The following is a 16,753-nucleotide window of genomic DNA, read 5'->3' on the forward strand; positions in this document are numbered from 1 at the left end:
GCCGCACGCCGCTTAGAAACCCGATGTGTACCTTGGTTACCAGCTCCCTGCATCAGCACGCTGGTAACTAACGTACACAGCGACGTTCCCGCTCGGCGTCGCTGGTGCTGATCGCTGGTGAAGCTGACTGTTTGACAGCTCACCAGCGATCATGTAGTGATACACCAGCGATCCTGACAAGTTCATATCTTCGGGATCGCTGGTGAGTCGCTATGTGTGTCGGGGCCCTTAGTGTTCAAGTTGTATGTGCGGTAGGTGGTAATGCTTGTGAAAGCACTAGTGAAGCAACGTCACATCCTATGCAAAGACAATTGACAACTTGTGTTACTGGATAGGCTACACCACTACCTTTCTTTGACAGACGCACAGCGGTACACCTTGTCGATGATGCCCAGAAAGAGCATGGACTGGAGTGGATGGCAAGTGCAGTTTCAAGTGGCCTCTCCTCCTCTTCAACATCACACCCTGTACATTTCACAGATGTGGTACCCAAATTCCCCTCCTTCCCCCCGCGTCCCAAGTATCCGAACGTTCAGCTGACTGTACGGAACTACAGATGGGTGAGTCTCAAGAGCTGTTCACACATTCTATGTCATATTCATCAGAAGTGTACTCGAAAGCTTGCAGAGCCAAGAGGAGGAAATCTGCAGTGATGCCAAAATTTTTTTTAGCTTGGATCCGGGTCAGGAAACATTACGGTCCGAACAGCATCTTGGGCTGGGCACCACATTAGATATGCACGATGAAGATGACCGGGTGCTACGCTGTGCCAAGAAGTAGATGTGTGTAAGGAAAAGAACAGAAGCGCAAGACCCAGTGCAGACTCAGCCGAAATTTAAAATACAAAAAGCTTTATTGAACATAAATAACCGACAGACAAAACGACATACAATATAAAAACACAATTAAAATAACATGCAAAGGCAGATCAGACCTGACATATTAGGTAGATATAAAATTGACAATCATGGGTTCAAATAGTAATGGGTACAAATAGTAGTGGTTAACATACCACTGAGTGGACACCGCACATAACAGCATGGGCAAGGAAATAGATCTAATCAAAATTGTATATCGTGCATCACATATATAAACATCCTACAAAAAATCCTCACATGTGAGTAAACTGGCATAAGGTAATCTAATTTAATCCACAATCAAATGCCAAAGAGGATGATATAATAGACTTCCTGTCGCTGGTGCACAGCAGCGCCATCTTTTTGGTGGATGAAGTGAATAACTTCCTACAGAGCATGCTCAGTATTACACTTCCTGTCGCTGGTGCACAGCAGCGCCATCTTTTTGGTGGATGAAGTGAATAACTTCCTACAGAGCATGCTCAGTAACTCAGACTTAGTTTCACTTTCCATTTGATTGGAAGCACCAGGGAAACGCTGCACACAGCTGCTGGCGTGACCCAGTGTGACTGTAAATGCACGTACATAGGTATAAAAGAGGACTGGACACAGACAATGACTACTTCTCTGACGAAGCTGTCTGAGGAACAGCGACACGAGTCGGACCAGACGGACCTGAGGGTATGATATACACATGGGGCCTCTGTGTTAATTTCTATTGGATTTTTTTTGTTTTTTTTATGTATTAATGTATCATCTACCTAAGGGTCCTATGTGATGGGAACTGCATGTAACATGCATGATTTACCGCGGTGTGGACACATGTGCATAGCTAGGGGGCATGTCATATAGAGATTTTGCACTTTATCCATCTGTTCAGTAGCTATAGTTTATATAGCCTGGTCTATTATATCACCCTTTTTGGCATTTGATTGTGGATTAAATTAGACTACATTATGCCAGTTTACTCACATGTGAGGATTTTTTGTAGGATGTTTATATATGTGATGCACGATATACAATTTTGACTAGATCTATTTCCTTGCCCATGCTGTTATGTGCGGTGTCCACTCAGTGGTATGTTAACCACTACTATTTGTACCCATGATTGTCAATTTTATATCTACCTAATATGTCAGGTCTGATCTGCCTTTGCATGTTGTTATTTTAATTGTGTTTTTATATTGTATGTCTTTTTGTCTGTCGGGCATTTGTTCAATAAAGCTTTTTGTATTTTTCATTTCGGCTGAGTGTGCACTGGGTCCTGCGCTTCTGCTCTTTTCCTTACACACATCTACTTCTTGGCACAGCGTAGCACCCGGTCATCTTCATCGTGCATATCTAATGTGGTGCCCACCGTGTTTTTTGTATTGAGGAATGTGATAACCCGATCGAGTCACGCTGACTGAGAGGCCCCCTTCAGCTGTAACAGAAGTGGACATGCCTGCTGTTTTTCAGCTATCTCAGAGAACAACCACACCACAAGTTTCTCAATCCACAGTAACATCTCCACCTGCACCTCTCTCACGGTCCAGCAGTTTGTCCGCTTCACCATACTCAGCCCTCTCACAGCACTGCAGCCAGCCCATGGTTCCGCAGTTGTGGTCACGGAAAAGATTGTTTCCTCCTACGCATGACAAAGTTAAGAGCTTGCACTCCATCATCTCTAATTTGCTGGCCATGGAAATGCTGCCTTTCCGCATGGTGGTACCAGCGGTTTCCAAAAGATGATGGCCGTCTCAGTCCCCCAGTAAGAGTTGCCATTACTTTTCTAAGAAAGGTGTGCCTGCGCTACATCAGCATGTAGCAGACAACATCATCGTTTCCTTGACAAAATCTCTGTCCACAGACACTTGGACGACTAAGCATGTCCAAGGGCATTACATCTTGCTGACTGGGCACTGGGTGACTCTGGTGGCTGTGGGGACAGGCCCTGCTCTACAAGTCTTGGAATCCCCAAGGCTTGCAGGCCAAACCGCTACATTTAACACTTCCTTCTCTGTCTCCTCTAGGGCCTCTGCCTTCACGAGACACGTGTTCCAACAGTGCATAGCGAACACCCACCACCACCGTACTGCGCAGTCAGGGCTCCCTGAAATCAGGAAGTCTTAAAATTGATATGCCTTGGAGATCGCAGTCATACAGCTGAAAAGTTGTGGACAGCTCTCCAGGCTGAATTTGATCAGTGGCTATCTCTGCTGAGCCTGCATCCAGGGAAGTGGTGTCTGATATGTGAAGCTGATGGCGGCCCTACGACAAGGCAAGCTCACACATGTGCCTTGCATGGCGCTCACGTCCTCAACCTGGTGGTACAGCATTTTCTCAGCCACTATCCTGGGCTGGGTGACGTGCTCCAGAAAGCACGTAAGCTGTGTGCTCATTTCCGCTTTTTGCATCCCTCTGGTCATTGACTTGCATCGATACAGAAGTCTTTGTCCATGCCATTTATCAGGTTGATATGTGATGTGCCAACACGGTGGAATTCCACTCTGCACATGTTGCAGCGTCTATGGCAGCAGCAACGAGCCCTGACACAGTATGTCATGTTGTATAGCCTGGGCCAACGCAGTACAGAGGTGTTGCATATCACGTTTACAGAGTGGGCACAGAGTAAGGACCTCTGCACCTTTTGTGCACAGTTTTGAAATGGCTACTAAGATGGTTAGCGCTGAGGATGCTGTCATCAGCATGACTATTCCGGTCATTTATATGCTGGAGCAGACTTTGAATAGCTTGGGGGAGAAGATGTTCCCAGAAGAAGAGGAGGCTGCGGAAGGGATAAAATTGTCTCGAAGTTCAAGACAGTCGTCACACAGGCAGGTGCCAGGGGAGGGTGGATTACTGAGATCGAGGTGGGCTGGTAATGATAACAAACTGTTATCGAAAGTGCAAGATCCAAGGAAAACAAATGGAAGAGGTGATGGGCGAGCAACTGTCAGATGAAGAGGATAATCCTCCCCTCTCTGTTGTTCGGGGTTGTTACCCAGCCACCAACACAGCATGGGCTCAGCCCTCATGGTAGAGCCTGACATATGAGTGCCTTCTTGCTGCACTATCTGCAACATGATCCCCGTATAGTAATGATTAGGAATAATGCTGACTACTGGGTTGCCACTTTATTAGATCCGCGTTATAAAACCAAATTTTGCCAGTTGATTCCTGCACTAGAAAGGGACCTGTGATTGCTGGAGTATCAAAACACTCTTTCATACAACCTTAGAGAGCTTTTCCCCAAGACATCAGTGAAGCACACAGTTCGTATCACAGCTGTAGACTTCCAACCTCCAGCCCGTCAATTCGTCAACGCCAAAACATTAGCTGCAGCAGTGGTGGAAGAAGCAATTTCTGTGAGTCCTTTGACACTTTTTATAGACCAACTCGTACACCAGCACAACAGAGTCCAAGCCTTACATGTGGTGAATGAATGGAGAGGATGGTGCAGGAGTATCTAGAACTAAATATCAATAACATCAGGGAGGGTTTGGACCCCTTCACATTTTGGTATTCCAAAATAGATGAGTGGCCTGAGCTCGCCTCACATGCCTTGGAGGTTTTATCGAGTCCGGGAGCCAGCGTTCTCTTAGAACGTGCCTTTGGCGCTGCTGGTGGTGTCCTGATGGATAAGCGCATCCGGCTGTCCCCTGAAAGTGTTGACCGCCTAACTTTCATTAAGACGAACAAGTCTTGGATCTCTAAGGACTTTTGTACGCCAATCGCAGACTGTACAGACTAGGTGATATTGCATTTTTTTTAGTGTGATGCATTAATGTCACATAACTGCACTCGGTGATATTTTTAGTGTCGCTTCTGTGGCTGCTGCTGATGTTAACAAAATGTGTGGAAATGTAAACAGTCATGGTTTGTCTGCATCTGCTGCGTTAGCTGTAGTGGAAAATGTGTCGGTCCCAATTATACTATTTCTATTCTCGGGAAAGTTATTCCACTTCGGTTGTGTCAGGCCCTCATTTTTTTCTAAATGAGAACACTCCAAGTCGGGTGTCCATGTGCTGGACTGGGTGTAGTGAAAGACCTGTCAGTCCCTATTCTATTTCTATTATGTTGACATTGATGCCACTTTGGTGGTGTCTGCCAATAATTTTTGGAAACATTAACACTCCTGGTTGGGTGTCCATCTGCTGGATTGGGTGTAGTGAAAGACCTGTCGGTCCCTATTCTACTGTGGTGAAATTGATGCCACTTTGGTGTCTGCCAATAATTTTGGGAAATGTCAACACTCCTGGTTAGGTCTCCTTCATGCGCATTTCCTGTAGCAGTATGCCTCCGAGACAGTCAGGCCTCCACTTCCTTGTACTCAACTACCCGTGTTATTATCCTTAAATTTTTCTGACAATGGTAGTCTAGAAAACTGATATTTGTGCCACCTGAGTGTGACTCAGTATGAAAGCAGGTAGAGGTGTTGCATGTCATATCAGGACTCCCAGCAAAGGGGCCCTACACCGATCCCTCACCCACCTCGTCTTACTGTGACGTTCACTGAGAAGCTTTAAATTCTGTCCCAGACCCCCGATACCTCATGCCTGGCTGATTGCTGCAGTTTCATGCTACAATTTGTACTGTGGGTGAATTGAGACCACTTTCCTGGTGTCTGGTGTCTGTCCCTCATTTGATGTGTTTTGGCAGAATTTGGAGCTGATCTAAGGTGTTGCGCATGCGGTTTTTTTTGCCTCCCATTGACGTGAATGGTGTTCGGTAATGTTCGGCAAATATTTAACAAATTGGCGAATATTGCAAATGTAATCCGAATCGAACATTGAAATATTCGCTCATTTCTACTTTTAAGTACCATGCTCAGTTGTATCTTTTGAAGTATAGATTTGGAGTGGATGCTTTTGAAATTGGCATTGGGTCAAAGTTTAACAAAATTCCTGAATATATTTATTGTGCTGTTACATAAAAACAAAAATTGTTTTCCCTTGAATCCTAACACACTATTTTCTGGGGAATCAGTAATTATCCTATAATTGGCTGGGAGTCTTGGGTCTCCATCTCTCCGAATGACATCACAAAGAGCTATGAATTATTTTGCTTTTAGAAACGCTCCCTTGTGAATAGCCCGTGAGAGGACAGAGCTGTAATCCAATATAAACATTAACTCTTGTCCTACCAAGTGATTACACACGTGTTTGATTGTAAAGTACAACACAATTTCCAAAAACGATGAGATGTCGTGTAAAATGTAAAGAAAACAAGAACACAATGATTAGGAAATCTTTTATAGCAGTATATTATTCACAATAGAACACAGATGAGAAGGCGATAGATAGTGTTTTTTTTTTTTTTTTTTGCTTTAAGATGAAATGGAAAAAATATGGCTTGCCCCAGCCCACTCTTAACTCTCTGATATGGAATGGTTTTACAATCCTCCTTCAAATGAATTATTGGGCCCAATGAATCAAATTCAAACTCAAATGAGCTTTATTGGCAAGACTGTTGTGAGTTCATTTTCCCCTTCACTACTGAGGCCCGATGAACTCCCTCTTCTGGTAAAGAAAGGTAGTGAGCCTGATTATCAAGCACCTGAGCCTAATGATGATTCCTGGCTGAGTGGAGTGACTGACTGGATATAAGGCCGCCGACGCCCTTCTGCCCTGCGGGTGATTTCTCTGTGGGATCCTTGGAGACCAGTCTGAATTCCTGCTCTTCTAAAGCTAAGTTTTCTGCTCTGCCTTTTGCATTTGTGCTTTGACTTTGTTTTGCTTTGTTTTTCTGGATTTCTGCCATTCCCTGCTGGGGTGAGCTGAATTCCTTTAGCTCTGTCTTCAGAAAGTACCTGAGTGCTGATATAGCTTTTGAAGCCTAGCTGCTTCAGGGTCTTTTTCCATATCAGCCTGTTGGCTTATGTCTTTGATAGGGTTTTGGCAGATTGCAGACAGCAACCTTCCTTTCCTGTCCTGTTTAGTTAGTTTGGGCCCCATCGTTTGCTCAGCCTATCTTTCTGTCTGTGTGAGTGTTTTTTCATCTTACTTCACCGTCATTATATGTTGGGGGCTGCCTTTTACTTTGGGGTCTGCTCTGGGGCAGTTTAGATTTCCTTTTCTGTCTTTAGGCTATTTAGCTCTCCGGCTGTGATCGAGGGGTCTAGGGCACAGTAGGAACTCCCCACGGCTACTCCTAGTTGTGTTGATAGGTTCAGGGGTCTGCAATCTGATAGTTGCCAACTTCTCTGGTTTTCTGGACGTAGCTTCTATTTTTGTGTCTGCCTCCTACGGTGACTCTTTCATAACACAAGACTAAGTACATGTTAGCATTGCCAAAGCAAATGATAAAAATAGGGGGACAGGGGTAGAGAGGCATATAGAGGTCCAGGATATATCAGGCTCCTTTTAGAGGATATAGGCCTGTCCAGGGTGGTGTATAAGAGTCCATGATGTATCAGGCTCTTTAGTCGGGGGATAGGGACGTGTTCAGGGTGGGGTATAGAGGTCCATGACATATCAGGCTCCTCTTAGTCTGGGGATGGGGCCTCACTAGAAACATTTGGAGGAATTGTTCCAAAAATGCAAGTTATTATCCACAAACTTTCCTCTTACTTCCTTCTTATCCCACCCAAATATCCCTGAAAGCTTGACTCCCTCAATAACAGGAATATGGGCTCACATTGGCCCGTTCAATTTTGTAGACAAAACTAACTATTAAACAAGGACTTTGCTTACTTATGATTAGAACAAATCTAAATTAGCTGTTCCTGTGCTCCCTTTATTCCAATACATTAAGATCAAGTATTTACCTCATCCCTATTTCACAGCTTACACGTTTCTATCCCAACACCCTTTGAGAGACTTTGGAGAAATGGTCCCTCAACAAAGGGCTTAATCTCTGATGACTATAATACTATACAAAACCCCAAATGGAAATTCCTTGGCTAGGCATCCATATACTGTATGCTCAAATGGGAAAGTCATTTGTGTTGAACCCTAAGCGTTTCGGCATCTTGTATCACTTATAAAGAGAATCAACACAAGGTCCTCCACTTCTGGCACCACACTCCTGAGATTCTACATAAATTAGATCCATCCTATTTCCCACTTGTGTAGGAGATATACCTTGTTTACAAGATCTATATTCCACCTATTCTGGGACTGCTCCCTGATTATACCGTTCTGGACAAATGGACAAATGTACAAACTTTGATTAAACAGGTCTTTGATCTAGACCGATCACTAGATCCTCAACATTTTTACTCAATATTTTCCCATAGAATATATCCAAAAGAACCGTTAGACTTCTCCTACACATGTTGACGGCTGCAATGCTTCTCATTGTAAACTAACCTCCCCCCGTCTATATATTACTTATACACTAAGATCAAAGATATCAGAAATTTCAAATATCGCACTGCTCTGAATAATGAAACGGTCGAGAGATTCAACCACATTTGGCCAACGTGGAACACCTTCCGGGTACTTCTGAATATTTAGGAACTTTATTCACTAAGTCATGTATCCCCTCTCACCCTTCAATGTCTAACACCTTTACTCATCCCATTAACCCTCTGTCTTTTTTTTTTTGTCATGTTTTATTTTATAGTTTTATTATATACAGTGGGGAAAAAAAGTATTTAGTCAGTCAGCAATAGTGCAAGTTCCACCACTTAAAAAGATGAGAGGCGTCTGTAATTTACATCATAGGTAGACCTCAACTATGGGAGACAAACTGAGAAAAAAAAATCCAGAAAATCACATTGTCTGTTTTTTTTTTCATTTGATTTGCATATTATGGTGGAAAATAAGTATTTGGTCAGAAACAAACAAACAAGATTTCTGGCTCTCACAGACCTGTAACTTCTTCTTTAAGAGTCTCCTCTTTCCTCCACTCATTACCTGTAGTAATGGCACCTGTTTAAACTTGTTATCAGTATAAAAAGACACCTGTGCACACCCTCAAACAGTCTGACTCCAAACTCCACTATGGTGAAGACCAAAGAGCTGTCAAAGGACACCAGAAACAAAATTGTAGCCCTGCACCAGGCTGGGAAGACTGAATCTGCAATAGCCAACCAGCTTGGAGTGAAGAAATCAACTGTGGGAGCAATAATTAGAAAATGGAAGACATACAAGACCACTGATAATCTCCCTCGATCTGGTGCTCCACGCAAAATCCCACCCCGTGGGGTCAGAATGATCACAAAAACGGTGAACAAAAATCCCAGAACCACGCGGGGGGACCTAGTGAATGAACTGCAGAGAGCTGGGACCAATGTAACAAGGCCTACCATAAGTAACACACTACGCCACCATGGACTCAGATCCTGCAGTGCCAGACGTGTCCCACTGCTTAAGCCTGTACATGTCCGGGCCCGTCTGAAGTTTCCTAGAGAGCATTTGGATGATCCAGAGGAGTTTTGGGAGAATGTCCTATGGTCTGATGAAACAAAACTGGAACTGTTTGGTAGAAACACAACTTGTCATGTTTGGAGGAAAAAGAATACTGAGTTGCATCCATCAAACACCATACCTACTGTAAAGCATGGTGGTGGAAACATCATGCTTTGGGGCTGTTTCTCTGCAAAGGGGCCAGGACGACTGATCCGGGTACATGAAAGAATGAATGGGGCCATGTATCGTGAGATTTTGAGTGCAAACCTCCTTCCATCAGCAAGGGCATTGATGATGAAACATGGCTGGGTCTTTCAACATGACAATGATCCAAAGCACACCGCCAGGGCAACGAAGAAGTGGCTTCGTAAGAAGCATTTCAAGGTCCTGGAGTGGCCTAGCCAGTCTCCAGATCTCAACCCTATAGAAAACCTTTGGAGGGAGTTGAAAGTCCGTGATGCCAAGCGAAAAGCCAAAAACATCACTGCTCTAGAGGAGATCTGCATGGAGGAATGGGCCAACATACCAACAACAGTGTGTGGCAACCTTGTGAAGACTTACAGAAAACGTTTGACCTCTGTCATTGCCAACAAAGGATATATCACAAAGTATTGAGATGAAATTTTGTTTCTGACCAAATACTTATTTTCCACCATAATATGCAAATAAAATGAAAAAAAAACAGACAATGTGATTTTCTGGATTTTTTTTTTCTCGGTTTGTCTCCCATAGTTGAGGTCTACCTATGATGTAAATTACAGACGCCTCTCATCTTTTTAAGTGGTGGAACTTGCACTATTGCTGACTGACTAAATACTTTTTTTCCCCACTGTATATACAGTACAGACCAAAAGTTTGGACACACCTTCTCATTCAAAGAGTTTTCTTTATTTTCATGACTATGAAAATGGTAGATTCACTCTGAAGGCATCAAAACTATGAATTAACACATGTGGAATTATATAATTAACAAAAAAGTGTGAAACAACTGAAAATGTCTTATATTCTAGGTTCTTCAAAGTAGCCACCTTTTGCTTCGATTACTGCTTTGCACACTCTTGGCATTCTCTTGATGAGCTTCAAGAGGTAGTCACCGGAAATGGTCTTCCAACAGTCTTGAAGGAGTTCCCAGAGATGTTTAGCACTTGTTGGCCCTTTTGCCTTCACTCTGCGGTCCAGCTCACCCTAAACCATCTTGGTTGGGTTCATGTGTGGTGACTGTGGAGGCCAGGTCATCTGGGGTACCACTCCATCACTCTCCTTCTTGGTCAAATAGCCCTTACACAGCCTGGAGGTGTGTTTGTGGTCATTGTCCTGTTGAAAAATAAATGATGGTCCATCTAAATGCAAACCAGATGGAATAGCATGGCGCTGCAAGATGCTGTGGTAGCCAAGCTGCTTCAGTATACCTTCAATTTTGAATAAATCCCCAACAGTGTCATCAGCAAAGCACCATCACACCTCCTCCTCCATGCTTCTCGGTGGGAACCAGGCATGTAGAGTCCATCCCGTCACCTTTTCTGCGTCGCACAAAGACATGGTTGGAACCAAAGATCTCAAATTTGGATTCATCAGACCAAAGCACAGATTTCCACTGGTCTAATGTCCATTCTGTGTGTTCTTTAACCCAGACAAGTCTCTTCTGCTTGTTGCCTGTCTTTAGCAGTGGTTTTCTAGCAGCTATTTTACCATGAAGGCCTGCTGCACAAAGTTTCCTCTTAAGGCCGGGGTCACACTGGCAAGGAATACGGCCGAGTGAGAGGCGCTAAAAGCATGCATTAGACACGGACCAATGATTCTCTATGGGGTCACTCGCACCAGGCGTATATTTCTCATCCGTATTCTACGGTCCGTGCCAATCGCAGCATGCTGCGATTGTCAGCGTACTACGGCCGTAGTACGCCAATGCAAGTCTATGGGTGTGCAAAAAATACGGATTACACACGGACCACACATGTGACTTGCGAGAAATACGCACCAGGTGTCTTTTAGCAAAGCCGGCAATTCAGTGCGCTATACAGTATACTCACACTGACAGTTTTAATAAAGAAATGAAAGAATAGATATATACACATATATATATATATGCATTCTATGTGTCTATATGTAATTTTTGGTTTCTGTAATAAAACCTGTCATAGGGCTCCATTATATGTCCATTTTGCAAGCCTGCGAGAAAATCTCGCCATATGGATTACATACGGATGCTCACATGCGCAAAATACGCGACCACACCTTGCTTACGGATGACCTACGGAGCACTATTTAGGGTCATTCATCCGTATTTCGCCTGTAAACTACGGACCGTATTTTGCGCAGGTTAGTGTGACCCTGGCCTAACAGTTGTTGTAGAGATGTCTGCTGCTAGAACTCTGTGTGGCATTGACCTGGTCTCTAATCTGAGATGCTGTTAACCTGCAATTTCTGAGGCTGGTGACTCGGATGAACTTATCCTCCGCAGCAGAGGTGACTCTTGGTCTTCCTTTCCTGGGGTGGTTCTCATGTGAGCCCGTTTCTTTGTAGCGCTTGATGGTTTTTGCCACTGCACTTGGGGACACTTTCAAAATTTTCTCAATTTTTCAGACTGACTGACCTTCATTACTTAAAGTAATGATGGCCACTCGTTTTTCTTTACTTTACTGTAGCTGCTTTTTTCTTGACATAATACAAATTCTAACAGTCTATTCAGTAGAACTATAAAAAAGGGGGAGACAGAAGCGCACAATAGGGTCTTATCCAATGATATAAACGTTTCAACAGATATGGATCCACTCACCTGGTTCAGTTGTGTGAAACACAACAACCATAAGCACAAATGGGTAGGATCCGATGAACTGCAGCAATCAGCCGGTCACTAGAATTGCATATATAGGAAGGAGAGAAGTCCGGCTTTCAGGATCGCGCTGTTCCAGTCCAAAGTTCACAAGGAGTTAATCCAAGGACCAAGCAGTGATTATAACTATCTTTTTATTCCATAAACTCTACGCGTTTCGTGTACACACTGTACACTTCCTCAGGAGCAAAGTTACACTGGCATCACATTCCATTCTCCTTATATACTAACTCCCCCAGGAAGTGAGGTAGGTGCTCATTGCACTTAAAAAAAAAAAAAAAAAAAAAAAAAAAAAATTCACACATAACTATCAACATAATGTAAAATCACAAAAATCACTAAAATTCATCTATAAAACACACTTATATAAAAACACACATATGTAAAACTTCACACTAGAAAAAATGTAAAACATTATAATAAAATTATGATTATACTCAATAAAAGTCTAAAATTCTTGGTACATCATATCAATTAGCAGAACAACATTCACAAATCTCTTATATAACTGCACTTATATTTTCCTTTCAGTATTAACCCTTCATTCAACATATTATACTTTTACTTTCCTTATATTTCAGGCAGATGATCATATATTAATTAATGTATGTACTCCTATGCGGATTCGATCCTGCACAGCAGACCCATGCTCTGCACTCAAGAAACTTTTCTGTTCTCTCAGCCAAAGGCTCCACATCTCCAGAGCTGTCAGTTCCTTTTCAAGGCACCAGCCAACTATTCCAGTCATAGTAAAATACCGCCGATAGTATCTCTTTATATGTTAGCGATGTGATCATTCCCTTGCTGTAATGTTATAGCATGGACATCACACAATTATCAGATGCCAATACTACTCTAATCCTTAGCAGACAAATATGCAGAGCACCAAAATTATTTAAAGATGTCAGATATTTCATTTAAACCGTATGGTTGCAGAGTCTGCAACCTGTGAATCCAGTAAATTTCCTTTCTCATCAGAATGACACTCCTGTTCACAGTGTCTTCTGAAACATAATCAATTGGGGCCACTTTAATACATGGTTTCTTCCCATGTTTTATAGTGCAATGTTTTGATACTCCATGGAACATAAAACCTTCAATTATATTGTGTCTGTGCGAATTCATGCGGTTATGCAGTTCTTGTGTGGTTTTACCCACATACTGTAAACCACATTCGCATTCTATCAGATATATCACAAAACTACTTTTACAATTCAGGGAAAACTTTATATCAAACACCTTATTATTCTGAATTGATCTGAATGTGGTCATATTATGCATAATCATGCCACAACACAGACACCGAGCGGTATTACATTTAAAGACTCCTGTTTTTTTGCACTGTTCATCCCTAATTTTTTCTTTTTTCAGGCGACTGGGGGCCAGTATATTTCTAAGAGTAGAGGATCTTTTAAAGGTTAGTCCTGGTTTATTTGGTAGCATACTCCCCAACACTGGATCATTAAGAAGAACAGACCAATGATCCTGTAAAATATTCCTAATTTTTTTATTTTGTTTAGTAAAATTAGTTAAAAAGTTTAAGGAGAAACTATCATTCTCTTTTTCTTTTTTCTTAGGATTTACTAGGTCCATCTGTTCCAAACCTGCGCACTCATTATATGCTTTTTCTAGCAGTTTTTTTGGGTAGTTTTTCTCAATAAACCTATTTTTCAATTCCTTGGCTTGTAATACAAAATCTGACTCTAAGCTACAATTTTTCTTAATCCTTTTATACTGGTTCTTCGGGACATTGATTAACCATTTATAATAATGGCCACTATTAAAATCTAACAGACTATTTGCATCACACTTCTTAAAAAAAAGTTTTAGTAAAAATCTTCCCTTCTGAATGGAAAATGGTCAGATCCAAATAATCTATACTCTCCATATTATATACCCATGAAAAGGTGAGACCCCAATCATTCCTCTGAATGCTCTCCAGAAATTGTTCTATGTTATTACATTTATTATCAAAGACTATCATAAGGTCATCTATGTACCGTTTAAAAAATATAATATGCTCTGAAAAAATGGAATTTTCTATATAAATGAATTAAAAAATGGCCATAAATAGGTTAGCGAAAGTTGGCGCTACTTTCGAACCCATTGCGGTACCGACTTGTTGGTGATATAGTTTTCCCTGAAAGTCAAAAAAGTTATTGTGCAGTATAAACTTCATGCTATCCATTAAAAAGGCTTTCTGATTCAATGGTAAACGGGCATCTTCTTTCACATATCTCCCAAAACAATACAATCCTAGATCATGTCTAATATTTGAATAGAGGGATGCAACATCTATGGTCAGAAACATGTATGAATCTTTCCACACTATATCCTTCATCAAATGAATCAGCTGGGCAGAATCCCTAAGAAAAGTTTTCACAGACATCACATGGAAATACATAATATTATCTACATACGCTGCCAATCCTGACGTGAGAGAACCTATGCCAGAAATGATGGGCCTCCCTGGGGGGTGGTTTTGATCCTTATGAATCTTAGGAAGATGATAGAAAAAAGCTCTAGGGGGATTTTTCATAGTCAGAAAATTATATTCATTTTTATTTAAAATCCCCTCCCTTTTTCCAGTTGCAATTAATTTATATTCAGTTACCGCACTCTTATAAATATCCATTGTGACCACTTTATATGTACTCTCATCATTTAATATTCTATATGCCTCTTTCAAATATTCCTTCCTATCTTGGATTACAACTCCCCCCCCCTTATCAGCTGGTCTAATAACCACCTCTGTGTTCTCTTTCAGACTTTTAACAGCCTCCCTTTCTGCTTTAGTCATATTTCTTTCATTTTTATAATCTGCAGGATTTATATTCTCAAAATCCTTCAGTACTAAATCAGAAAATGTTTTTAAATGGTGTCCCTGGTTCTGTATCGGGTAAAAATTAGATTTATTCCTCAATGTAGTGTGTAATATTTCATTTTCAGTATGCTGTAATGAAACTTCCTCATCTAAAGACACTTTTTTACTATCCTGTATCAGGAAGTGCCTTTTTACCGTTAATTTTCTGATAAAAGTTTGCAAATCAATAAAAAGATCCAGTTCCTGTGAATTCGTGACAGGACAAAAGGATAATCCTTTTTGCAACACAGAAATTTCTGCTGTATTTAATATGATAGATGATAAATTAAAAATATTATTTATTATTTTGTTTTCTGGTGTCGGTATCTTTATTCTATTTTGTTGCGTTTGCCCCCCTCTGCAGCCTCTGTAACACTTTTTTTCTTTTTCTTGGCTGGTTTGAAAAAAAGTGCGTTATTACATTCTGCTGGTTTTTTCCCTTCACTAAAAAAGACGGTATATCATCTTGAAAGGATTGTTTCTTCTTTTGTTCACTACTGTTAAATTTTGGAAGAAAAGGGACCAAACTGCTCTGATTTTTAGAGTTATCAATAATACACATTTTGTTCAACTCTTGTGAGTTGTCACATACAATGGACTCCTTCTCTGCAACTGCAATATCTGTCGCTCCCACAATTAAATTATCATCCAACCCCACTTGGGGGAGAATATAAATATTTTGTCTATGATCATCAATTTTATCCAGGAGATTGCTCTTCATGTTATCATCTGAAAAATTAATCATATCCGGGGGTTCAATCCTCATAGGAGTCATAGGAGGTGGCAAGCTTTTATTTCCATCTTTCCTATTCACCTGTTTTTTATCCTGATTTTTCCCACTTCTCTTTATTGCATCTATTTGTTCTATTATTTTCTTAATCTGCATCTGTGAGTCTATAACTTCCCCAGTAACATTAGTATTATTGGTGGTATTTATATCAACTATTTTTACTAGTGCACCCAAATCATTATTTCTTGAATTATCCGTCGCATCCATTTTGTCATTGTCACTAATGATCCGTGGTTCGCTTATTTCAGCTATCATATCATTAATATTTTCATTTCCATTTTTATTTTCATTTTCATCCTTATTAGTGTAATTTTCAGTAATCACTGTTTCACATAAACCCGTCTGTTTTACTTGTGCATCAATGTTTTTGGGGACCTCACTTACTATAGTTTCAAAAGAAGGTTTTTGTGTAATCTTCAAATTAGTCTTTGTAAAATTTGGAGTATTTTCACTATAAAAAATTTTTTTATTTCCATTTCTGGGTGTACGTGTAGGCACCATAGGAATTTGAGGGGTGTTTTTCTGTATATTCCCATCTCCCTTATTCACATTCATTATATTGTTCTTCCCACAATCCAGTGTGTTTTTATCAATACTATTCGCTTTCTTATAATCATCTCTATCTCTATATAGTTTGCGTGCCTTTCTCTTAATTATTTCTTGTTCAGCTTGTAAGAGCCTAGATGTAATAGCTGTGTTAATCCTATTAAATTCCGGGTGTGTCCCAAAATGAAGGAGTTCTAATGATAAATTAGAAATCCTTTCTACTAATGTCTCTGCCAAAGACGTTCTTTTTTTAAAAAGTAGTTGCAGTAAACCCTGCATGCATTTAAATAAAACCTCATTCCATTCAGAACAAAAACTTAAATCATGTGGAAAAGGGGACGAATGATTAACCCTCAATCCCCTTGGGCATAAATTCTCATCTAAATATATAGAGAGAAACCTAGCATCAGTGTAAAAATGCAATTCATCCTTCAGAAAATCTTCTAACTGATTGAACAGTTTTTTCATTTTAGCCGTGTCTTCCCCTGTAAAGGGTGTCGTATCATCCACATTAATAGTCTTATTTGC

General features: G+C 41.0%; 1 protein-coding gene across 1 annotated transcript in view; it reads left to right on the forward strand.

Annotated features, from left to right (window-relative positions):
• The first annotated feature begins 1,355 nt into the window (after positions 1 to 1,355).
• KCNE4 (potassium voltage-gated channel subfamily E regulatory subunit 4) overlaps positions 1,356 to 16,753 on the forward strand; it is a 67,283-nt gene continuing 51,885 nt past the window's right edge. Inside the window, exon 1 of the mRNA XM_073581139.1 lies at positions 1,356 to 1,538. The gene's annotated coding sequence lies outside the window, so the exon portion shown is untranslated. The remainder of the gene's footprint in view (positions 1,539 to 16,753) is intronic.

This window comes from Dendrobates tinctorius, unplaced genomic scaffold (assembly GCF_039654945.1).
Source record: "Dendrobates tinctorius isolate UK_male_01 unplaced genomic scaffold, ASM3965494v1 ptg000069l, whole genome shotgun sequence".
Taxonomy (NCBI): domain Eukaryota; kingdom Metazoa; phylum Chordata; class Amphibia; order Anura; family Dendrobatidae; genus Dendrobates; species Dendrobates tinctorius.